The sequence below is a fragment of the Schistocerca serialis genome, chromosome 6 (genome assembly GCF_023864345.2).
Source record: "Schistocerca serialis cubense isolate TAMUIC-IGC-003099 chromosome 6, iqSchSeri2.2, whole genome shotgun sequence".
NCBI classification, from domain to species: domain Eukaryota; kingdom Metazoa; phylum Arthropoda; class Insecta; order Orthoptera; family Acrididae; genus Schistocerca; species Schistocerca serialis.
In genome coordinates, this window is record NC_064643.1 from 558,318,785 (window position 1) to 558,344,641 (window position 25,857).

A 25,857-nucleotide genomic window follows, 5' to 3' on the forward strand; every position below is an offset into this window, starting at 1 on the left:
TTCATTGCATTTAGATCTTGCGTGACAGTGTTCATATCTTGTGTCAGATTACTGAAATTGGTATTGGTACTATCTATTTTCGTGTTCATATTAGATAACAGCGGCCATAGCAGTGCTTCGGTTGTACTGCTGTGGTTGCTGTCCGCTCTACTTCCCAAGTTCATGTTTGTGTTGTGACCAAGTGGTATTCGTAATGTGTTGTCACGATTCATATTTTGATTCCTCTCCAATGTTTCATTCATGAGCTGTATGTCGCTCTGGGAGGTGCGTGACATCGTTTCGTCAATGGTAAACATTGTGTCGTCAAGGTTATTTTGCTGTGGAGCGTCGCAATTATTTGTCGCTCCTGCGACGTTCATCTCTGATCTACTTTCTGCAGTAGCTGTGCATGGCGCCTGAACTTCAGTTGTTCGATCTCGTAATTTTACGCCATCTTGGCTGATTGCGTTTTCGCTATTGTTATCAACAATTGGCATATATTTTTCGGTCATGTTATATTAATTTGCAAGAAATAAAAATTTCACAATGTTAAAAATTTCCTACTTTAATTATTACACTTGATAAATGCAAATTTCAAAATGTCAGCGCCTCTTTTTTCATCTAATATGATTCATCTACATCTACATCTACATCCATACTCCGCAAGCCACCTGACGGTGTGTAGCGGAGGGTACTTTGAGTACCTCTATCGCCTCTCCCTTCTATTCCAGTCTCGTATTGTTCGTGGAAAGAAAGATTGTTGGTATGCCTCTGTGTGGGCTCTAATCTCTCTGATTTTATCCTCGTGGTCTCTTCGCGAGATATTCGTAGGAGGGAGCAATATATTGCTTGACTCCTCGGTGAAGGTATGTTCTCGAAACTTCAACAAAAGCCCGTACCGAGCTACTAAGTGTCTCTCCTGCAGAGTCTTCCACTGGAGATTATGTATCTCCGTAACGCTTTCGCGATTACTAAATTATCCTGTAACGAAGCGCGCTGCTCTCCGTTGGATCTTCTCTGCCTCTTCTATCAACCCTATCTGGTACGGATCCCTCACTGGTGAGCAATATTCAAGCTGTGGGCGAACAAGTGTACTGTAACCTATTTCCTTTATTTTCGGATTGCATTTCCTCAGGATTCTTCCAATGAATCTCAGTCTGGCATCTGCTTTACCGACGATCAACTTCATATGATTCTCAGACTATTGTGCCACAATTCTTTGTTTTACTAAGAATGCATATCACACTGAGAAATTCTGAAAATTTTTCGCCAATAAAATTCAAGAAAGGAGATAATGAGGAAAAGATTTATATCTACATCAAAAGAGGTGCTACCAAGCGTAACCATGTAAGCTACTTGCGTAGCCGTCCTACCTTTGCTGCGCCGAATAAAACAGCTTCCTATGGAAAATTTTACGTGACTTGCGTCCAATTCTTATCCCTTTCAAACTTTTTCTCCTCAGTTTTTGCCTTCTTGTAACACTTGCTCCCCGTAGTGATTCATGCAAACATGTGTGCTCCCTGCCGTCGTTGGATAAGCAGCTGCAGCAGCAAGTTGTATACTTCTAGCTCACTAATTTGTTACATAGATTAATTCTTAATTTCTTTGCGTGTTTTTGGTACTTGCATTGTTTAATTCATAAATTTCGGGCGTATTACAGTATTTGAGAGTTGTAGCATCGCGTTTTAGTACCTGAATAGTGTAAAATCGCGTAGTCTCCTTCCGCCGCCGAGCAGTGTGTCAGCAGTGCGCAAGTAGCAGCATTACTGCATTTACTAGGCAATCTTGTATTTTAATAACCGTTTAAATTTTGTGTCGATTTGTTTGCGCTCTCTGTAGATTAGTTCAGACGTTCTTTGCACAACAGTTTTTAGCGTGGATAGGGACTGCAACTGCTGTGTTCGGATGCAGGATGAGTTGGCATCCCTTCGCTCCCAGCTTCAGGCAGTGTTGGCTTCGGTCACACAGCTTGAGGCTGTTGCCAATGGGCATCACTGTGGGGTTCCGGATGGGGGTTTGTCGGGGACGGCCAGCTCGTCCCACGCATCCCCCGATCGGACTACGACTGTGGTTGCCCGGGATACTGCCCGCATTGAGGCTGATCCCTCACCTGTGGTAGAGTGGGAGGTCGCCTCAAGGTGTGGCAGGGGGCGAAAGACATTCCGGAGGGCTGAACGGAAGGCCTCTCCAGTTTGTCTGACGAACCGGTTTCAGGCTCTGTCTCAGGCTGATACTGATCTTCGGCCTGACATGGCTGCTTGTCCTGTTCCAGAGGTTGCCCCTCAGTCTGCAAGATACGGGCGGTCGCAGAGGGTGGGCTTACTGGTAGTTGGGAGCTCCAATGTCAGGCGCGTAATGGGCCCCCTTAGGGATATGGCAGCAAGAGAGGGGAAGAAAACCAATGTGCACTCCGTGTGTATACTGGGGGGAGTCATTCCAGATGTGGAAAGGGTCTGGAAAGGGTCCTTCCGGATGCCATGAAGGGTACAGGGTGCACCCATCTGCAGGTGATCGCTCATGTCGGCACCAATGATGTGTGTCGCTATGGATCGGAGGAAATCCTCTCTGGCTTCCGGCGGCTATCTGATTTGGTGAAGACTGCCAGTCTCGCTAGCGGGATGAAAGCAGAGCTCACCATCTGCAGCATCGTCGACAGGACTGACTGCGGACCTTTGGTACTGAGCCGAGCGGAGGGTCTGTATCAGAGGCTGAGACGGTTCTGCGACCGTGTGGGCTGCAGATTCCTCGACTTGCGCCATAGGGTGGTGGGGTTTCGGGTTCCGCTGGATAGGTCAGGAGTCCACTACACGCAACAAGCGGCTACACGGGTAGCAGGGGTTGTGTGGCGTGGGCTGGGCGGTTTTTTAGGTTAGATGGCCTTGGGCAAGTACAGAAAGGGCAACAGCCTCAACGGGTGCAGGACAAAGTCAGGACATGCGGGGACCAAGCAGCAATCGGTATTGTAATTGTAAACTGTCGAAGCTGCGTTGGTAAAGTACCGGAACTTCAAGCGCTGATAGAAAGCACCGAAGCCGAAATCGTTATAGGTACAGAAAGCTGGTTGAAGCCAGAGATAAATTCTACCGAAATTTTTACATAGGTACAGACGGTGTTTAGAAAGGATAGATTGCATGCAACCGGTGGTGACGTGCTTGTCGCTGTTAGTAGCAGTTTATCCTGTAGTGAAGTAGAAGTGGATAGTTCCTGTGAATTATTATGGGTGGAGGTTAGACTCAACAACCGAGCTAGGTTAATAATTGGCTCCTTTTACCAACCTCCAGACTCAGCAGCATTAGTGGCAGAACAACTGAGAGAAAATTTGGAATACATTTCACATAAATTTTAACAGCATGTTATAGTCTTAGGTGGAGATTTCAATTTGCCAGATATAGACTCGGACACTCAGATGTTTAGGACGGGTGGTAGGGACAGAGCATCGAGTGACATTATACTGAGTGCACTATCCGAAAATTACCTCGAGCAATTAAACAGAGAATCGACTCGTGGAGAGATAACATCTTGGACCTACTGATAACAAACAGACCTGAACTTTTCGACTCTGTATGTACAGAACAGGGAATCAGTGATCATAAGGCCGTTGCAGCATCCCTGAATATGGAAGTTAGTAGGAATATAAAAAAAGGGAGGAAGGTTTATCTGTTTAGCAAGAGTGGTAGAAGGCAGATTTCAGACTACCTAACAGATCAAAACGAAAATTTCTGTTCCGACACTGACAATGTTGAGTGTTTATGGAAAAAGTTCAAGGCAATCGTAAAATGCGTTTTAGACAGGTACGTGCCGAGTAAAACTGTGAGGGACGGGAAAAACCCACTGTGGTACAACAACAAAGTTAGGAAACTATTGCGAAAGCAAAGAGAGCTTCACTCTAAGTTTAAACGCAGCCAAAACCTCTCAGACAAACAGAAGCTAAACGATGTCAAAGTTAGCGTAAGGAGGGCTATGCGTGAAGCGTTCAGTGAATTCGAAAGTAAAATTCTATGTACCGACTTGACAGAAAATCCTCGGAAGTTCTGGTCTTACGTTAAATCAGTAAGTGGCTCGAAACAGCATATCCAGACACTGCGGGATGATGGTGGTATTGAAATAGAGGATGACACGCGTAAAGCTGAAATACTAAACACCTTTTTCCAAAGCTGTTTCACAGAGGAAGACCGCACTGCAGTTCCTTCTCTAAATCCTCGCACAAACGAAAAAATGACTGACATCGAAATAAGTGTCCAAGGAATGGAAAAGCAACTGGAATCACTCAACAGAGGAAAGTCCACTGGACCTGACGGGATACCAATTCGATTCTACACAGAGTACGCGAAAGAACTTGCCCCCCTTCTAACAGCCGTTTACCGCAAGTCTCTAGAGCAACGGAAGGTTCCAAATGATTGGAAAAGAGCGCAGGTAGCCCCAGTCTTCAAGAAGGGTCGTCGAGCAGATGCGCAAAACTATAGACCTATATCTCTGACGTCGATCTGTTGTAGAATTTTAGAACATGTTTTTTGCTCGAGTATCATGTCGTTTTTGGAAACCCAGAATCTACTATGTAGGAATCAACATGGATTCCGGAAACAGCGATCGTGTGAGACCCAACTCGCTTTATTTGTTCATGAGACCCAGAAAATATTAGATACAGGCTCCCAGGTAGATGCTATTTTTCTTGACTTCCGGAAGGCGTTCGATACAGTTCCGCACTGTCGCCTGATGAACAAAGTAAGAGCCTACGGAATATCAGACCAGCTGTGTGGCTGGATTGAAGAGTTTTTAGCAAACAGAACACAGCATGTTGTTATCAATGGAGAGACGTCTACAGACGTTAAAGTAACCTCTGGCGTGCCACAGGGGAGTGTTATGGGACCATTGCTTTTCACAATATATATAAATGACCTAGTAGATAGTGTCGGAAGTTCCATGCGGCTTTTCGCGGATGATGCTGTAGTATACAGAGAAGTTGCAGCATTAGAAAATTGTAGCGAAATGCAGGAAGATCTGCAGCGGATAGGCACTTGGTGCAGGGAGTGGCAACTGACCCTTAACATAGACAAATGTAATGTATTGCGAATGCATAGAAAGAAGGATCCTTTATTGTATGATTATACGATAGCGGAACAAACACTGGTAGCAGTTACTTCTGTAAAATATCTGGGAGTATGCGTGCGGAACGATTTAAAGTGGAATTATTATATAAAATTAATTGTTGGTAAGGCGGGTACCAGGTTGAGATTCATTGGGAGAGTCCTTAGAAATTGTAGTCCATCAACAAAGGAGGTGGCTTACAAAACACTCGTTCGACCTATACTTGAGTATTGCTCATCAGCGTGGGATCCGTACCAGATCGGGTTGACGGAGGAGATAGAGAAGATCCAAAGAAGAGCGGCGCGTTTCGTCACAGGGTTATTTGGTAACCGTGATAGCGTTACGGAGATGTTTATCAAACTCAAGTGGCAGACTCTGCAAGAGAGGCGCTCTGCATCGCGGTGTAGCTTGCTCGCCAGGTTTCGAGAGGGTGCGTTTCTGGATGAGGTATCGAATATATTGCTTCCCCCTGCTTATACCTCCCGAGGAGATCACGAATGTAAAATTAGAGAGATTAGAGCGCGCACGGAGGCTTTCAGACAGTCGTTCTTCCCGCGAACCATACGCGACTGGAACAGGAAATGGAGGTAATGACAGTGGCACGTAAAGTGCCCTCCGCCACACACCGTTGGGAGGCTTGCGGAGTATAAATGTAGATGTAGATGTAGAAAATACAGACAATTAATTTTATAATTCATAAAAATGTCATAGAAATTTCTAACTATAACAGTAGTTAACAACACTATTAACGACCGGTGCCCAGAAGTCCTGGCACACAGGTCGCCAATTGTAACATATTTTAATAATGAAAATAATAAATATAACTATACTGAATATGAAAAAAGTAATTGCTTGCGTAAATGTTTATCTTGTGCTTAACTTAATTTCGTTTCGTACTTCGCTGACCTAGTTGAAGATGCAGGCGGCAGAGGACTCCTTGGGCAATGGCACTTCTCGTAATTACAAAAAATTCGCTTCATATACTTCAATACATAAAAAAGCTTAATACTGCTCTTCAAAAGTGTATTATTCACTCGTACAGTAGAATACATCGCTATCACGGTACGTTGTCCTGCTACATACTCGAAAGTCTGATTCTCCCTCTTAAAAACAAAAAACAACTGTACAAAAAACTGAATGATAAAATGTTTTCTTTTGTATGCGTCTTACCGTGCATTCCTAATTAATGTCTTTGCTCATGCGTCTGTTCGATCGGCATTTCATTTTTACTTTGTTGTTAAATAAATATTAAGTTAACGGCATCCTGGGGATCTTTCATCATGTTCCTGTAAAAATGTAGACATCGGGCTACAGATGAGCTATCTAATATATCAATATATGATGGTTACGTACATAAAAGCATTTAACAATACACAGTTTCAAGCAAAACGAGGAATACATGACCTGTTTCCAGAATGAGATTTTCACTCTGCAGCGGAGTGTGCGCTGATATGAAACTTCCTGGCAGATTAAAACTGTGTGCCCGACCTGTTGTTCACTAAAATGAGAACGACACCTTGGGAGTAGGAACGTACTTTCAGCAAAGGCAAGTTATTGACCAGAAGTCTATGTCAGATATAATAAAAGTTAAAAATAGAATTCTGGGTGTTTAGCATACTCAATGTAAAACACCAGGAGAGAAGTTACAAACACTTTATAAATCTGTATAATGAACCACAGTAATACACAGGATGTCGTTAAGAAACCATAATACAGGGTGGCGCAGATGGATCGGGTGGTTTTGAAGTGGACTGTACGTCTGGAGGGGGGGAGCCAGGTGTTCGGCGACTTCGTCCTGTGGTGGTGGGGGACGGGAAGTTTCAGTTGCAGGCTGGCAGTCAGTCGCGATGGCTACGTGGTCCGTTGAGCATCGTGTTTTCGCAGTGGAAGAGTTCATACGCAATAACGAGTCAATTGTTGCTGTGACGCGTGCCTTTCGCCGGCGTTTCAACATCCCACCTCGCGGTAGTGTTCCTAAGCGAGATACGATATTGAGTTGGGTGCATAATTTCCGCACTACTGGTTCATGTGCTCCAAAATGGACGCCTAGACCGCCAACAATATCAACGCCTGAGAACGTGGAGCGTGTGAGACGCGATGTCACTGCGAGCCCACGTCGATCAACGAGACGTCGTGCTCAAGCTCTTGGAATGTCACGTCGGAGCCTTCAAAGGATTCTTAACGAAGAACTGAAATTCCACCCCTATAAAATCCTGTTGATACAGAAGATTCTCCCAACAGACCATCTTCAAAGGCTTCAGTTTAGCCAACAGATGTTGGAGTTATTGGAAGATGTAAACCTGATTATCATGATGTCTGACGAGGCTCACTTTCACATTAACGGATACGTAAACAAGCAAAATTGCCGTTACTGGGCCGACACTAACCCAAGAGATCTACACCAACGGCCTCTCCATAGTGACAAAGTGACGGTTTGGTGTGGGGTTTCTAAGGTAGGGATAATTGGTCCTTACTTTTTTGAAAATGAAAGGGAGCAGGCGGTTACTGTTAATTCGCAGCGTTATGTGAACATGATTGAAGATTTTCTTCTCCCACAACTTGAAGAGAACAATTACGACATGGGCAATATGTGGTTCCAACAAGACGGGGCAACTGCACATACCGCTAGGATATCAATGCAAGCTGTACGCGCTCTGTTCCCTGGCCGTTTGATTTCCCGTAATGGAGATGTCCATTGGCCCCCTTGCTCACCGGACCTCACGGTATGTGACTTTTTCTTATGGGGCTATTTAAAAGCAAGGGTCTACATGAACAAACCCCGGACCATTCAGGAGTTGAAGGCAGCAATTCACACCGAAATCACATCAATTCCTGGTGATGTGCTTGAGCGGGCAATGCGGAACGTTAAGGACCGACTCCAAGAATGCGTCGCTCGAGAAGGAGGGCATTTGATGGATATAATTTTTAAAAACTAACATTACTATTTTTTTGTTAATAAACTTCCATTGTAACTACACGTTTTGCACTTTATTTCAATCCAATACCTTTACAATTGACAGTTTGACAAGTATTTTAAAACCACCCGATCCATCTGCGCCACCCTGTATAATTTTTCTGTACTACATTTTTGTAATGAAGAAACCTAACTGAGGTGTAAGAAAACTGTGTGCAATAAAAGTGTCATTAACATCAGGTGTTGACTTTGAAATGCTATATGAAACTTGTCATATGTGTGTCAGACAATCTCTTCATATTATAAAACTGAACTACAATATTTACCATAAAGACAAAAGTAAGGGCATGGTGAGTAAGAGGGAGGAGTAGTGGTATAATTCAATTGCATTTTAACTTGTTTGGTCCTCTACATTACCAAGTAACTTGTCATCGAGATATTTTTATTCCAGATGACGAAAATATCCTTTTAAAGACCTTTGACCAAATTCTCATTATTTTGTATAAGTAATACTTATAGTCCTGATCTCTTCGGTACTGCTCTGTGTACATTTAGTATTCGTATGTTTGCTTTTAAAGTCATAAGTCATATATTTACATTCATGTCATGCACTACACATTTTAAGTAATGACTAACACAATATGGCGGTTTAAACCACTTTAACCCTGTAAGTATTCATGTTATTTTGCAATTCTTTGTAATGAACTTTTAAAATTTCCTATATACTACACATAATTATTTGTATCATTGGGTAGCTCCGTGAAGACGGTCCAACGCCGAAACCGGTACACATTTGGATTTAAAATAAAAAACAGCTGATGGTTCATATATGTATTTTATACAGTACTTAACGCCGTTGACAGACACCTTCCAAAAATGTTTAAAACCTATTTGTTTGCCGAACGGCCCAGGTGGTACCAAAACCTACCTTTACACGCCCAGTTTTAACGACGTCTGTGACCAAAGACTGCACTGCCGTCAGATCTGTGTTTATTCCAAGATAAAAGGCATCAAGAACGTACGTATTTAGTTGTACGTAAATTACAAACAATTAAAAATAACATATAGTAATAGATTTAAATTTTAACACAGCGATACTTTAGACTATCAAGAGACCTCAAAAAAAGAAACACAAACATCCTATATACAGAGATTTTCAATATTAGATGCTAACCCACTGTGAACACATTTCGTGAATGAAATAAATAAAGGAACATTTTTACAACTGCGGTCTAACGTTGTTTGTGACGAAGCTAGGCGGACGGGAAGTTACTGATTTCTAATATTATCCAATGATAAACTAGAAAAAAATGACGATGAACTGACGAAAACTGAAAACATTTAAACGTTCACAGGACACAATATTACATATCATATGTTACAGAGACTGCAGACTTCCATAGATTTAACAGGGAGACCCAACGGAAAATTGCTTAAAACTGAAACCGTGGACTTGAACCTATTTACACGACATATTGAGAAGTGATTATCAGTTTAAATTTTCTTTTCTGATGAGGCAGAAGTGACACAGAATGTGAGAGAAATTGCTACGGTAAGTCTGATATATAAATTCGAGAACGATCATGGAACCAAGGTGCCAGTGTAGCTTCATACTGGGAAAGAATTGTGGGTAACAGATGGTCATACACTTTACCGGACAAATTAACAGAAGCGGTTTAGCAGCGATTACTTAGCGACAAATTACCCGCGCTGTTGGAGAACGTTACCCTTGTAGAAGGACAACGGATATGATTTGTCCATGACGGGGTACCTCCTCATTTTATACGTCTCGTACGGTGGGGCCTCACAGCAACCTTTAATGAACGATCGATTGGTCGAGAAGGTCAAGTAAGACGGCTACGCTGTCCACCTGACGTTAGCCCCTTGGGTTTCAGGTTACGCGGACGCTGAAAGGCATTGCAGTATTTCCCATCCATAGACAAAGTGCGCACGTTACAGAAGCGTCTCAGCCGTGCATGTTACTTAATCCGAGTACATCCAGATGTGTTCGCATATTTCACAACGCTTTCAGTGCTTTAAAAGGAAAGCCTCCTGGACGTAGAAGAATGAGTGGCAGCTACCTGAACACTACTTGCTGGCTTACACATTTCCGCAACCGTTTAAGATTCCGCAATTCTCCAGGTCGAATTTTCACTCTGCAGTGGACTGCACGCTTATATCCTAGCAGATTAAAAATGTTGTGACTTGGCAAGACAGCCAAGCCACTATGAGATAGCCGAAAGGCACGCGTGTAAGCTCACGCAGGCTGGCGTGAGGTCTGGAACAGTTAAAGGAATAGAGACTAGCAAAAAAGGTACGTAGCTTCTGGAATACTTAACTTTAATCCATAATTGGTGAACATCGGCCTGACGGTACATGCATCACAAGATAAATAGCAAATGATAATGGCGCATTGCTAGGTCGTAGCAAATGACGTAGCTGAAGGCTATGCTAACTAACGTCTCGGCAAATGAGAACGTAATTTGTCAGTGAACCATCGCTAGCAAAGTCGGCTGTACAACTGGGGCGAGTGCTAGGAAGTCTCTTTAGACCTGCCGTGTGGCGGCGCTCGGTCTGCAATCACTGACAGTGGCGACACGCGGGTCCGACGTATACTAACGGACCGAGGCCGATTTAAAGGCTACCACCTAGCAAGTGTGGTGTCTGGCGGTGACACCACAAAAAATCTATGCCATATCAGGACTCGAACCATGCACTTTTGTTTCCGCAGGCAAGTGCTCTACCGAATTTTTTTTTTTTTTTTTTTTGGACCTCATTTTGTTCTATATAGTTCGTTGAATTTGTTCGGGCGGACGTCCGATAACACCCGTTCAGATTCTTCGTTGATTAGTTCATACAGTTTTTTATTACCGAGGGCAGCTAACCCTCTGACCGAACACGCTGACCTACCGTGCCGGCCCGACTGAGATATCGAAGCTCCACTGAAAATGCTCCTCCCTCCCCTCCAAGTTTAACACCGCCAGTACCCTCTGTGCTGTCTGCCAAACTACAAAGACGTTCTTCTGGGTAACTTAGTGGAACTAGCGCTCCTTGAAGAAAGGATATTGTGAAAAAATGGCTTAGCCACACGAGATTGTTTTCAAAATGGATTTTCACTCTATAGCCAAGTGTGCTCTAATTTTAAAACTCCTCGCAGATTCAGACTGTAAGCCCTGGCTGGATCTCTTATCTTACCCAAATTAGGAATTACACTACTGGCCATTAAAATTGCTACACCAAGAAGAAATGTAGATGATAAACGGGTATTCATTGGACATATATAGTATACAAGAATTGACATGTGATTACATTTTCACGCAATTTGGGTGCATAGATCCTGAGAAATCAATACCCAGAACAACCACCTCTGGTCGTAATAACGGCTTTGACACGCCTGGGCATTGAGTCAAACAGAGCTTGGATGGCGTGTACAGGTACAGCTGCCCATGCAGCTTCAACACGATAACACAGTTCATCAAGAGTAGTGACTGCTGTATTGTGACGAGCCAGTTGTTCGACCACCATTGACCAGACGTGTTCAATTGGTGAGAGATCTGGAGAATGTGCTGGCCAGGGCAGCAGTTGAACTTTTTCTGTATCCAGAAAGGCCTGTACAGAACCTGCAATGTGCGGTCGTGCATTATCCTGCTGAAATGTAGGATTTCGCAGGGATCGAATGAAGGGTAGAGCCACGGGTCGTAACACATCTGAAATGTAACGTCGGCTATTCAAAGTGCCGTCAATGCGAACAAGAGGTGACCAAGACGTGTAACCAATGGCACCCCATACCATCACGCCGGGTGATACGCCAGTATGGCGATGACGAATACACGCTTCCAATGTGCGTTCACCGCGATGTTGCCAAACACGGATGCGACCATCATGATGCTGTAATCAGAGCCTGAATTCATACGAAAAAATGACGTTTTGCCATTCGTGCACCCAAGTTCGTCGTTGAGTACACCATCACAGGCGCTCCTGTCTGTTATGCAGCGTCAAGGGTAACCGCAGCCATGGGCTCCGAGCTGATAGTACATGCTGCTACAAACGTCGTCGAAATGTTCGTGCAGATGGTTGTTGTCTTGCAAACGACTCCATCTGTTGACTAGGGAATCGAGTGGTGGCTGCACGATCCGTTACAGCGACGCGGATAAGATGCCTGTCATCTCGACTGCTAGTGATACGAGGCCGTTGGGATCCAGCACGGCGCTCCGTATTACCATCCTGAACCCACCGATTCCATATTCTGCTAACAGTCATTGGATCTCGACTAAAGCGAGGAGCACTGTCGCGATACGATAAACCGCAATCGCGATAGGCTACAATCCGACCTTTATCACAGTCGGAAACGTGATGGTACGCATTTATCCTCCTTAACACGAGGCATCACAACAACGTTTCACCAGGCAACGCCGGTCAACTGCTGTTCGTGTATGAGAAATCGGTTGGAAACTTTCGTCATGTCAGCACGTTGTAGGTGTCGCCACCGGCGCCAACCTAGTGTGATTGCTCTGAAAAGCTAATCGTTTGCATATCACAGCATCTTCTTTTTGTCGGCTAAATTTCGCGTCTGTAGCATGTCATCTTCGTGGTGTAGAAATTTTAATGGCCAGTAGTGTACAAAGACGTTCTTCTGGGTAACTTGGTGCGACTACCGCTCCTTGAAGAAAGGATATTGTGAAAAAATGGCTTAGCCACACGAGATTGTTTTCGAAATGGATTTTCACTCTACAGCCAAGTGTGCTCTAATGTTAAAACTCCTGGCAGATCAAAACTGTGAGCCCGAACTGGATCTCTTATCTTACCCAAATTACCGCCGCCATACCTGTATCAGAGGGGCACGGAAGCAAAGTAGCTTTCATTCTGTCTGTGTGGTTCACGTGTGTCCAGTGTTGGTTAGTTTGATATAATAAACGTCTTTCACAAACCGAGAGAAACTAGGTGTGTTACTTACAGGGTGTTTAAAAAAGAATGACCTGATTTCGAAACTACATACTACAAACATGAGATGAATCATGCTGTTAGAAAAGTTCTATGTGTCCACCAGCAGCAGCACGAACAACATCTAGACGGCAGCTAAATTCGTCATAAACTTTACTCAGTGTATCTGTTTTTACAGCAGTTACTGCGGCTCTTATTCTGTTCTTCACTTCTTCTATGTCACGAGGTAGTGAATGGGAGATAAACACATTTTTCACTACCGTAAGAAAAAAAATGGCATGAGGTCATGTCTGGCGATCTTGGAGGCCAAGAATGCACGGCAGTGTCTTGGGGTCCCCTGCACCCTATCCAGCTTAGAAGCAGAGTGTCACTGAGACACGGACGTACGTTGTGCCAGTGTGCTGGAGCTCCACCCTGCTGGAAAATGAAGTCATTGGAGTCCTCCTGAACTTGCGGGAAAAGCCAGTTCTGCAGCATTTTTCAAGAGAAATGGCACGGAAAATGTTCACTTTAGTTGAGTCTCTCTGCCTCGTGATGACTGGGTGTTGTGTGATGTCCTTAGGTTAGTTAGGTTTAAGTAGTTGTAAGTTCTAGGGGACTGATGACCATAGATGTTAAGTCCCATAGAGCTCAGAGCCATTTGAACCATTTGTTTAGTTGAGTCTCTTCATGCTCAATAATGTCATGAGGGTTCTCGACTCCAGGTATACGGACGTTACCGTTAATATGAAATGATATTTCATCACTGAAAATTAGACGTGGTAAAATTACAAAAAAATGTTGTTTGTGCTGCTGCATGTGGACACACAGAGCATTTGTAGTACCATAGCAAAAACTCAAAGATTCTGTGAGTATTTTGCAATGTATCCCATGTTTTAGGATGTTTTTATCAATAAATACTCCGTCTTCAGGCCACAAGTGGCCCATCGGGACCATCCGAGCGCCGTGTCATCCTCACGTGACGAAGCGGATAGGAGGGGTGTGTGGCCAGCACACCGCTCTCCGGGTCGTTATGATGGTTTTCTTTGACCGTAGCCGCTACTATTCGATCGAGTAGCTCCTCAATTGGCATCACGAGGCTGAGTGCACCCTGAAACATGGTAACAGCGCACGGCGGCCTCGATGGTCACCCATCCACATCCACATCTATACTCCGCGAGCCACCTTACGGTGTGTGGCGGAGGGTACTTATTGTACCACTATCTGATCCCCCCCTTCCCTGTTCCATTCACGAATTGTGCGTGGGAAGAACGACTGCTTGTAAGTCTCCGTATTTGCTCTAATTTCTCGGATCTTTTCGTTGTGATCATTACGCGAGATATATGTGGGCGGTAGTAATATGTTGCCCATCTCTTCCCGGAATGTGCTCTCTCGTAATTTCGATAATAAACCTCTCCGTATTGCGTAACGCCTTTCTTGAAGTGTCCGCCACTGGAGCTTGTTCAGCATCTCCGTAACGCTCTCGCGCTGACTAAATGTCCCCATGACGAATCGCGCTGCTTTTCGCTGGATCATGTCTATCTCTTCTATTAATCCAACCTGGTAAGGGTCCCATACTGATGAGCAATACTCAAGAATCGGACGAACAAGCGTTTTGTAAGCTACTTCTTTCGTCGATGAGTCACATTTTCTTAGAATTCTTCCTATGAATCTCAACCTGGCGCCTGCTTTTCCCACCATTTGTTTTATGTGATCATTCCACTTCAGATCGCTCCGGATAGTAACTCCTAAGTATTTTACGGTCGTTACCGCTTCCAATGATTTACCACCTATGGCATAATCGTACTGGAATGGATTTCTGCCCCTATGTATGCGCATTATATTACATTTATCTACGTTTAGGGAAAGCTGCCAGCTGTCGCACCATGCATTAATCCTCTGCAGGTCCTCCTGGAGTACGTACGAGTCTTCTGATGTTGCTACTTTCTTGTAGACAACCGTGTCATCTGCAAATAGCCTCACGGAGCTACCGATGTTGTCAACTAAGTCATTTATGTATATTGTAAACAATAAAGGTCCTATCACGCTTCCCTGCGGTACTCCCGAAATTACCTCTACATCTGCAGATTTTGAACCGTTAAGAATGACATGTTGTGTTCTTTCTTCTAGGAAATCCTGAATCCAATCACAAACCTGGTCCGATATTCCGTAAGCTCGTATTTTTTTCACTAAACGTAAGTGCGGAACCGTATCAAATGCCTTCCTGAAGTCCAGGAATACGGCATCAATCTGCTCGCCAGTGTCTACGGCACTGTGAATTTCTTGGGCAAATAGGGCGAGCTGAGTTTCACATGATCTCTGTTTGCGGAATCCATGTTGGTTATGATGAAGGAGATTTGTATTATCTAAGAACGTCATAATACGAGAACACAAAACATGTTCCATTATTCTACAACAGATTGACGTAAGCGAAATAGGCCTATAATTATTCGCATCTGATTTATGACCCTTCTTGAAAATGGGAACGACCTGCGCTTTCTTCCAGTCGCTAGGTACTTTACGTTCTTCCAGCGATCTACGATGAATTGCTGATAGAAAGGGGGCAAGTTCTTTAGCATAATCACTGTAGAATCTTAAGGGTATCTCGTCTGGTCCGGATGCTTTTCCGCTACTAAGTGATAGCAGTTGTTTTTCAATTCCGATATCGTTTATTTCAATATTTTCCATTTTGGCGTCCGTGCGACGGCTGAAGTCAGGGACCGTGTTACGATTTTCCGCAGTGAAACAGTTTCGGAACACTGAATTCAGTATTTCTGCCTTTCTTCGGTCGTCCTCTGTTTCGGTGCCATCGTGGTCAACGAGTGACTGAATAGGGGATTTAGATCCGCTTACCGATTTTACATATGACCAAAACTTTTTAGGGTTCTTGTTTAGATTGTTTGCCAATGTTTTATGTTCGAATTCATTGAATGCTTCTCTCATTGCTCTCTTTACGCTCTTTTTCGCTTCGTTCAGCTTTTCCTTATCAGCTATGATTCGACTACTCTTAAACCTATGATGAAGCTTTCTTTGTTTCCGTAGTACCTTTCGTACATGATTGTTATACCACGGTGGATCTTTCCCCTCGCTTTGGACCTTAGTCGGTACGAACTTATCTAAGGCGTACTGGACGATGTTTCTGAATTTTTTCCATTTTTGTTCCACATCCTCTTCCTCAGAAATGAACGTTTGATGGTGGTCACTCAGATATTCTGCGATTTGTGCCCTATCACTCTTGTTAAGCAAATATATTTTCCTTCCTTTCTTGGCATTTCTTATTACACTTGTAGTCATTGATGCAACCACTGACTTATGATCACTGATACCCTCTTCTACATTCACGGAGTCGAAAAGTTCCGGTCTATTTGTTGCTATGAGGTCTAAAACGTTAGCTTCACGAGTTGGTTCTCTAACTATCTGCTCGAAGTAATTCTCGGACAAGGCAGTCAGGATAATGTCACAAGAGTCTCTGTCCCTGGCTCCAGTTCTGATTGTGTGACTATCCCATTCTATACCTGGTAGATTGAAGTCTCCCCCTATTACAATAGTATGATCACGAAACTTTTTCACGACGTTCTGCAGGTTCTCTCTGAGGCGCTCAACTACTACGGTTGCTGATGCAGGTGGTCTATAGAAGCATCCGACTATCATATCTGACCCACCTTTGATACTTATCTTAACCCAGATTATTTCACATTCGCATTCGCTAATAACTTCACTGGATATTATTGAATTCTTTACTGCTATAAATACTCCTCCACCATTGGCGTTTATCCTATCCTTGCGGTATATATTCCATTCTGTGTCTAGGATTTCGTTACTGTTCACTTCCGGTTTTAACCAACTTTCCGTTCCTAATACTATATGCGCACTATTTCCTTCAATAAGAGATACTAATTCAGGAACCTTGCCCTGGATACTCCTGCAGTTTACCAATATTACGTTAACTTTTCCTGTTTTTGGTCTCTGAGGACGGACGTTCTTTATCAACGATGATAATGTCCTCTCTGGTAAGCCGTCAGGTATTTTATCGTTTCGCCCAAGGGGGGGTCCCTCTAACCTAAAAAACCCCCGTGTGCACGCCACACGTACTCTGCTACCCTAGTAGCTGCTTCCGGTGTGTAGTGCACGCCTGGCCTGTCTAGGGGGGCCCTACAGTTCTCCACCCAATAACGGAGGTCGATGAATTTGCAACCATTATAGTCGCAGAGTCGTCTGAGCCTCTGGTTTAGACCCTCCACACGGCTCCAAACCAGAGGACCGCGATCGACTCTGGGCACTATGCTGCAGATATTAAGCTCAGCTTGCACTCCGCGTGCGATGCTGGTTGTCTTCACCAAATCAGCCAGCCGCCGGAAGGAACCAAGGATGGCCTCAGAACCCAAGCGGCAGGCGTCATTCGTTCCGACATGTGCTACTATCTGCAGCCGGTCACACCCAGTGCGTTCAATAGCTGCCGGAAGGGCCTCCTCCACATTACGGACGAGACCCCCCGGCAAGCACACCGAGTGCACACTGGCATTCTTCCCCGACCTACCCGCTATTTTCCTGAGGGGCTCCATAACCCGCCTAACGTTGGAGCTCCCTATAACTAATAGGCCCGCCCTCTGTGACTGTCGGGACCTTGCCGGAGAATCGGCCACTGGCCCAACAGGCGAGGCATCCTGTGGTGGCTCGGAAACGATGTCATCACCACTAGGAAGCACCCCGTACCTGTTGGAAAGGGGTAAGGCAGCTGCCACGCGGCCAGATCCCACCTTCGCCTTTCGGCCAGGCACGCGCGAGCCCACCACTGTCCGCCATTCACCCTGGAGTGATGGCTGACCGGTAAGATGCTCACTGCCGGAAGACGCAGCGACATCAGGGGTTCCATGTGACTCCAAGGCCACCGAAGTAGGCATAGGTCTCACCACAGTTGCCCCAACGCCACTACGAGCCGACGCCTGCGCCTCGAGCTCGATGAGCCTAACAGACAAAGCCTCCACCTGCCCCCGAAGAGTGGCCAATTCTCCTTGCGTCCGCTCACAACAACCACAGTCCCTACACATGACTATGTTTACCCTACTCTATACGGTGACAAATTCCCAAGATAATCTTCTGATGAGCTACTCTGATAATCAAGAAACACTCACTAAAATACGAGACGCGAAAACTACGCTAGGTTTTCCCAGAAAAACTATTTAAAAGCTAAGCGCAGCAAATAAGTACAAAAACGCTTTATACAAACAGTACTCGCTGCTGCTGGTGCTCTCGCTCTGGCTGTCACAAGACAACTGCTGATTCAAGTGACTAGTGGCTAACGGCCGCGAAACAAACAAAAGACGGTTTTAGGGCGCTTTCTGTTCTAAACGATCAAGAAAACACTAAGAAATCTAACACGAAAACTACGTAAAGTTTTATCAAGAACTGTTAGTTACTATGCAGAGCAGATAAACACAAATAGAATCCCTTCCTTAGTGGAAGGTCGTAAACAAAATGCAAAATAAACGCTTTATACAAACAGTACTCGCTGCTGCTGGTGCTCTCGCTCTGGCTGTCACAAGACAACTCCACGTGCCGGCCACGCTCTACAGCGCTTAACTTCAGTGATCTGACGGGAACCGGTGTATCCACTGTGGCAAGGCCGTTGCCCTTATCGATAAATACGGAGTTTTGAAATCAGATTATTCTTTTTGAAAAACCCTGTATTTACGGAGATTGAGGGAAGAATGCGAAGACACCTGGTGAGTAGTACGTACAAAGGAATCCCAAGGGATGGTTCCAAGAAAAATGACAATTCAGCAAATGTGCAAACATTTTTTATTAGGAGAGCACTGGGATTCAATGGAGAGATTAAGGAGTAAAGCTGCAACGAGCGGGGCGATCGAAACAGATGTTCTGGCAGCTGTTACTCATGAAGCACGTGTTAGCTCCGTAGGAACAGTGAATGCCTCCGGAATAAGTAAGCTCGGCGTTGTTCGCATTTTGCACGCAAACATCTTCCATCCGTATGATGAGTCATTCCACCAACATATTTACCAAATCCAAATGGTTCTGAGCACCATGGGACTTAACATCTGTGGTCATCAGTCCCCTAGAACTTAGAACTACGTAAACCTAACTAACCTAAGTACACCACACACATCCATGCCCGAGGCAGGATTCGAACCTGCGACCGTAGCGGTCACGCGGTTCCAGACTGAAGCGCCTAGAACCGCACGGCCACACAGGCTGGCACATATTTACCAGCGGGACTGCAGAAGACGCAAACAGTTATGTCGCTCGGTTCTGATAGACATAAGGACAGTAGATTTTCTCGTAAAAACTTCAAATAATTTTCTTCACCAAAAAAGCTACGTTTACAAATCATGGAAAGCTGAATGTATGAAATATGCTTTATTGCGCCACAGTGGCCCAGCCACGTTGAAACATCAGAGGCTGTGAACAGTGAAAGTTACGGCATTATAGAGACTCCATAATTGGTCCTTACCTCAATGAAGAAAGCTTCACAGGTAAACGATTGCGCAATTTCTTACTGAAGTCCTACCTGCTGCTGTAGAGGAAATTGTTGTGGTTGGCAGGAGAGCTAACACCGTGTTACTAGAGGAGGCGGAAAGGCACGCGTTTTAGCTGACGCAGGCTGGCGTCAGGTCTGGAACAGGACAAGGAAATTAGAATTTAGAAAAACGGATGTAGCTGGTGGAATACCTAACTTTAATCCATTAATGATGAACGTCGCTCTTGACGGTACATGATTCACGATATCAATAGTAACTGAATATGGCGCCTTGCAAGGTCGTAGCAAATGACGTAGCTGGAGGCTATGCTAACTATCGTCTCGGCAAATGAGAGCGTATTTTGTCAGTGAACCATCGCTAGCAAAGTCGGTTGTACAACTAGGGCGAGTGCTAGGAAGTTTCTTTAGACCTGCCGTGTGGCGGCGCTCGGTCTGCAATCACTGGTAGTGGCGACACGCGGGGCCGACGTATACTATCGGACCTCGGCCGATTTTAAGGCTACCACCTAGCAAGTGTGGTGTCTGGCGGTGACACCACAGAAATGCTACATGAAATGCGAAGATATACGTGGCACCAGTACAATAGGTTCCAGGCTCACTACTCGACTGCGGTTAGGAAAGCACACGCTGGACTCTGGGTAGAACGTGAAAGCGTTATCAGTTGGCTTGCACGTTCGCCTAATTTGACGCCACTTTACCTCTTTCTCTGGAGCAAACTCAGAGATGAAGTCTATGTATAACCCTACCTCTACTATTGTAATTTAGTATGCTTTTACCTCAATAAGTGAAAAACTTGTCTCTATGTTGTCACGTACACTATACTCCAGCAGAACAAATATACCTGTTACGGGAAAAGCCACGTATAACCCTCTTACTAAAATTTTGTATAGTTTCCAAATAAAGTACACTATTCTTTGAACTATCTCCGTATAGTCGTTTAACAGGTTCTAGTAACTTAGCTATACTCTGATTGAATTTTACGTAAGCAAACTTTTGATATAACACTTTGCAAGAAAGAGAAAACACAAAAACAATGTAAGTGGTGCCTCTCAATATTAACTTGGCACTTCATAAGTTTGTAAAATAGGATACTTGGATTCATCAAACACCAGGAAGGAAACATATATGGGTCAATGATTAGGATGAAATAACAGGGTGAACCAATTTCTTTTAAAGTTCAAGAATGATTATGACAACACAGTTTAAATGAATGGTTCACGTTGTACAAAAATAAATTTACTATAAAAAGTCTTATGTGGTGGCTGTAGTCTTGGGTGTGGCGAACAATTATGGCGGCTACACTACTCACAATACGGCCTGCAAGTCTCTTGCTGTATGGGTTTAATTTCTCTTCTTGGAGTCGTTCAATTCTTCATACTTTAGCCTAACAACTCGCAGCTATGCCGTTTGCAGTCTCCATCCGAGGCATTTTGTAGGAATTTGCAGGCAAAGCTTCTCCTTCTCCACAAAGATGTTGCCTCAATCACTGCCGCCTACAGACTGTGTGACTTACTTCCCGCGCTTGCTCTAGGTAGCGCGTCCATTCGCCCTTGCCACCTTTTCCACTCCCAAGAGCCACTTTCATCTTAAACAAAAGCACGCTGGCTTTTACAAAACACCTATTCCTTATATTGTTGCTAAGCATGACCATTTCTTAAATTGTCACATTTAAATTAAAATGAACAATTTATACACACAAATATTTTAAATACAAAAGGTCATCAGAAAATTATTTAACATAATGAACAATTTACATAGTATTTTATATACATTATTCACATATAATAGAAAGTACTTCAACCTCCAGTACAACACACTTTACTTTACATATACAGAAAATTTAAAGCAAAAAAATTTATAAAAAATTTAAATGAACCATAAAAAATATTGTTATATATGTACAAGTTCCGACGGGCAAAGAGTATTTAAAACATGATACTGTTCAGTAAGTGCAGTGATATGGAAGGACTGTCCTAAGTCTATTCAGAATTCCTTCAACCAGCAACTGCAAACATGGATTGCAGTAGACAGTGGGCATTTCTAACACTTGACGGCATAATCGTAACTTTAGGGAAGTTTTTATGACCACATTCGTCTGTGATTTTCGTTATGGTTGCTGTTGCCGACGTAACTTACCAATGTGAGTGTGAATCTTCATTTTAAACTCATGACCCGAAGTTACTATTTCATAGTCTTCGTATTTCAGTGCTTGTTTCACAAATCTGTTCGCTTTCTGACGCTCGCCTTTCTTATAAGGGGTCGATATAAACAAGAACAGAGCTATGAGCGTTCTTATGTAACACACCTTCGTAGGGAGGGGTCGATGAAAACTGAGAAAAGGAATTAGTTACTGTCGTGACGCTGGTTAACACAAAATAGAACTGCCGAAGGTAATACATGGAACTATTGAAGGTAATATGTGTTGGTAACACATAATACTTGTTTTGGATTTTAGAAGCAAACTGTTCATGACTTCACACGGAAAATCTTCAGAGTGGTGAAATTATGGACTGACTTGAAATTTCCTACGACTCACACGGGAGCAGCTCGGTCTCACTACAACGTAGTTGTTGGTGACTGAAGTACGGCAACCTGAGTCAGTGGCAGCACCAACTACCGTCTCCTGCAGACAAGTGTTAGATGGCCCGAAAATTTCTCCCAAACGCATCAGATCAGATGGTGACTGAAGCTGACAAAGAAGGCGAAGCGGTAGCAGCAGTGCTCCAAGACAAGGCTCTCATCGAAACAAGTGACGAGACGAGATAAGACGAGGAAAAATGAAACAAATAAGCCAAGTGCTCTCCGTGCGAAAGCACTCGATAAAGGAAACTTCGCTTTTCCGCGTTTTCCTTTGTATGCTTGATATGACTGGATGGGTTCTGAATGTTGATGGTGTTGGGACAGCAACCAACCACAAAATTACTTTTATTTCCTTTATTCAAAGGCTACCGTTACTGGTTTCGATCCGCTGTGATTCATCCTCAGACAGTTTACACGCTTTTTTATGACATGTGGTGTGTTTTTTACAGCCACGGTCTCCATCATGTCTTCATATGACAAGATTGCATGGCTCTGAATGTTCCGAACTGCGACCAGTTAAAATGCTCCATAGAGAGCTCTGGGCCACTTCTCTGGGTTACGTTTTACTTTGTTAATCATCAATCTCCGTTCTACTTGAAACGTCCCCTTAGAACAATTTATACAAGACTGTGCTTAAACTGACACACAATATTTTTAGCGCAACGCAATCTGACTTTCAAAACTCCCTACAAAAGAATGGCCCTGACTAACATTAAACTATACCTTTCACAAATCACTTACCTCACAAAAATCTTCATTACTCGAACTACTGCAGTACAGCGAGAGCCATTACTGCCACCTAAATAAAAGATTCAAACTACGGAAGGCACTAACTACTGATAGGGATAGTTAGCAAATGAAAGATATTAATAGAGAACAAACAATGTATTTACCTTCATAGTCATAATATATATAGCAGTTCATGACAAATTACAAAACTCCGCCATCTCTCTCCCCACGTCCACCACTGCTGGCGGCTCACCTCCAACTGCGCAACACTACGCGCTGTTCACATCCAGCTGCCGCTGCCCAACACTACAATGGCAGACAACAATGCAAACTAGCCACAGACTGCACACAGCACAGCCAGTGATTTTTATACAAAGGTGGCGTTATCAATAAAAAAACCTAAACAGCCTACTTACATAGCCCCCATGCTCCCCACAAAAAATTTTACAAATTGTTTTGGGCAGTGGCCAATAATGATTTGATAAAATTTTTCATACTTACAATAACAAAGATATCAAATGCACACACTTATTGATACAATGTTGGTCAACAGCTAAAATTTTCTCACAGTCCATAAAGACAGTCCTCATCATTCGTCACAGTAAAATTGCAGTGTTTTTCTCAAAGTCTGAGCAGTAAAAGAAAATGCACACAGAAGTAGTGGATTTCCATGCAGTCTTGAAGAAGTAGTGTTGACCTTCCAACGGTAAGACAGTGCTGACTCTCGACATGCAGACAGGTAATGCGCCACAACAGAGCAAACCCACAGCAGAGTCAGTCGAAGTTTTGAAGAATATTGGTAGGTAGGTCATCACAGAGTAGACCCACTGTAGTCCTGGTAGAGATTACAGTATTGGTGGGCCACCAGGGGTGCAGACCCACTGTAGTCCTTGTAGAAATAATGGTATTGGTGGGCCATCAAAGATGCAGACCCACTGTAGTCCATGTAGAGACGGTCAGCAGCCACCCGTTGCGACTGTGCAGGTGCACAATCACCATCGAAGATTCTTGCAGAGAATATAGCAAGTCCATAAACCACCACTTGTGCACGCACAGAAAATTTTTTTTGAAATGTCCTTAGAACCAGCAATGCTGTTATCCAGTCCCTTGCTGAATTATTAACACACGTGCAAACACTATCAGTCCCTACTTCTCACATATAGTCCATATACTATGACCAACAGAAACGTGTGCAGTGAAATGTAACTTAATTTGAAGAACTGGTGTCTATACAATTATAAATTTACAACATGAAAATACAATTACAAAGGTACAAAATACATCATTAAAGAACATAACAATACAGATAACATTTGTAGTAAAACAGGCGTTACAAAAGAATAGAAATAGACATATACGTCAGTGTTACAGGAATTATGACATGAGTACATACATAAAAGGTCTGAATAACTTTCGAAACATCAACTTCACACGTGAGCATTAAAACAAAACAGAATAAATAATGTCTAAACATCTTTACAAAGTAAATAACATATTATTAGAAAAATTCTACAATATAACTCTTATCAGCTAAACACATAAAGACAGGAAGAACAGAAATATACAAGAGTACACAAACACATAGGGGGATAACACAATGGAATGGACAGGGTTCGTTTTCAGTGTAACATTTGGCACTGCAGTCCAACCCAAAACTTCATTCCATATCTTTCGTCTTATTTCAACATTTGTTTTCACCAAAACATCCTATCCAAGCATGCTTTCTGTATTTACATGTTCACATATTTCTTACCTTATTATTTATTTTCCATTATCTTACATCATTTATTTCCAAGAAAATCGTACCTAAACCTGTTGTCCCTAAACCCTATTTCTTTTGTTCATATCCTCTTTCAAAATTCTTTTTTTTTTTGCCACACTATTTTCTTATAGCTTCTCAATGCATTTCTTCCAATTCATCATAGTTAGTTTCTTATATAGTCTACCCCCTCTTAAGCTAACTTAAATCTACTGAGCTCAGATGCTAAACTAAGGGATGAGGCAATGCAGCAGCACAAAACAATTAACACAAACAGCAATGATAAAAAAATACAAATGGCGAAGCAAGCAGCATAAATTACAACTAATATAAGGCAATGAGCAGCAAACAAGAAAAATAAATCAGTAGTAAACTGGCTTAGCAGAGTAACACAAATTAAAATTCAGTAGCAGTATGCCTGGCAAACAGCAGAAGCAAAGGTAATAAATTATATCTAAACATGACAAAGCACAAGCAGAAAAAAATATTACACTAAAGACAACAATGCAGATAAGGGAAATGAATATTCACATCTTAATTTCTATGTAATTAAAGTGGTGCACCACAACAACTTATTGTAAAAAAAAAATATTACCATGTACTTGAAAAGAAAATTATGTGTCCAGTTACTGTTACTAGTTCCTTCTTATTGTTCTTTCCTTTCCTAGTGCTCCTTTTTTTTAAGAATGTGGATTACAAAATTATTATTTAATAGATCTGTTGACAGAAAGTGTTCACATTACCAAATGCATTTTATTTTATAAAAGCAATGCTGCAACACAGCTGGAAACCAGATATCAAATGAAATAAGCAACTATGTACAAAGTAAAGCATAAAATAATCATTCAGTAGTCATGAGGCATTTCATAAGTTAGTAGAAATTCTCTCAATTCTCGTAGATAGACACTGGTCCTAATCAGGTGTGCAGATGTAAGAATGTTTCCAAGTTATGTGCGTGTCGTATTTGCGATGCTTTCTACAAAGGAATGTCAACAGCGAGGATAATGGCCTCACTTTTTTTTTACCTGTACCTCTGAAAGGCACACGCTAATGGCTTTTTTTTTTTCAGGCGACTGTCGCCCAGCTGGGTGCCCACGGCGCATTACGTGCAGGTGGTCACTTAACTTTCTTACCGAAATATTTACGACACCAGTTTCCACTACAGTGACAGTCTCATATAAAAATATTTCACAGGTCAAGAATTTGCGTTGCAAATGTGTAGAAACAAAATCCTATGAATATAACAGTGTCCAAAAAATTTTGAGTGGCATTGTGATACATTCACACATGATTCACAAATGTACACACATTTCATAATTCTAAAGTATGATTCTTGGTTTCCAACATCCTTTTCCATAAGTCAGAGTCCGTAATCACTATTCATTACTCCTTACC